Below are 1295 nucleotides of genomic sequence, written 5' to 3' on the forward strand. Positions count from 1 at the left end.
GATGTGGCACTTAGTGCCATGTTCTACGTAACCATGGTAGGGTTAAGATAAAATGGCTCTTCATTACACAGTCCATGGAATGAGTCATGAAAAACAAAGCAGATCAATTTTTTTGTGAAGTTCATGCACCTCTTTATGTATGAATGCTAAAAAACGTTTTAATGTGCTTTAATAGAGTCCCAGTGTACATGGTAATGTCATAGCAGCTCCACAGTATGTAACTATGGGCAGAGTTAGCCACATTATTAGAAATGGGACTTTTTGCTGTGGAGTTAAGACTATCAGTGCTTTCAATAACATATTTCTACATTTCTGGGTGTGCAGACCTAGAAATGTTAAACCGAACCTGCCATGAATCTTCCAGAGCTGAAGGTCATCCAATTTTCTGACACTCATGAGAGAGCAAAAAATTAACAGATGTGCAAGGTGACATTATTTATTACTTAGGCACAGACTGTCCTGAGGCAAGCCATGCACAAATTCAAATGTCATACCTGAATGTGTCAGAATTATTGTGAGTTTTGATTTACTGTGGCTAAACTGTCTACTGAAAGTGTTTTGGAACAGGGGTTAAGGAAAGAGGGACGGGATATTTGTGGTTTATTTGTACTGATTTTTTTTTGTTGGTGGTGGTAATTGTCTCCTCTTCCTTGACAGGACAGTGCTGCAGAGCTTGGCCATCAAAAAACACAACTGGAGTCCACTGCGTTCGATGTTCAGTTCTTCATTTCTGAACATGCTGAAGATCTTTCTCCTAGTCAGAGCAAACAGCTGCTGAGGCTCTTAAATACCACCCAGAAAGCTTTTCAGGAAGGACAGGAAGCAGTAACTTCTCAAGTGGAAGGTTTAGAGACTCATTTACAGGCAGCGCAAGAGCTGTGTGATCAGAAGGTTTGCCTTTCTGTGTAACTGTGTGCTCAGTGTTTCTGTCTTTGGGTGAGGAATTTTAATACCAGCATGCAGTAATAAGTGTATTCCTATCTTCTCAGTTTTTACTGCAGACACATTCGTAGCCCTACAAAGATGGTATTGATCAAGTTTGGTGAATTGTCATTTTTATCTTTCCTTGGTACAGTCACAGAAACAGCATATTAGTTTATGAACAGGCATAGTTTGGGGTATTAGGATTTGTACAGGCTGAGGTGACCAGGTCTGCTCTTTCCATCAATGAGAGAAATTTCCTTGAGGTTTCTCACAGCTCTTGTTTCTTCAGCAGCTGTATCAGTAATGGAATAAAGCTGTGAATGCTTCTGGCTGCAGCTGATCACAGAGTTTACTACTGTATCATTGCTCAT

Source organism: Acanthisitta chloris, unplaced genomic scaffold, assembly GCF_000695815.1.
Source record: "Acanthisitta chloris isolate BGI_N310 unplaced genomic scaffold, ASM69581v1 scaffold6814, whole genome shotgun sequence".
In the NCBI taxonomy this organism is placed as follows: domain Eukaryota; kingdom Metazoa; phylum Chordata; class Aves; order Passeriformes; family Acanthisittidae; genus Acanthisitta; species Acanthisitta chloris.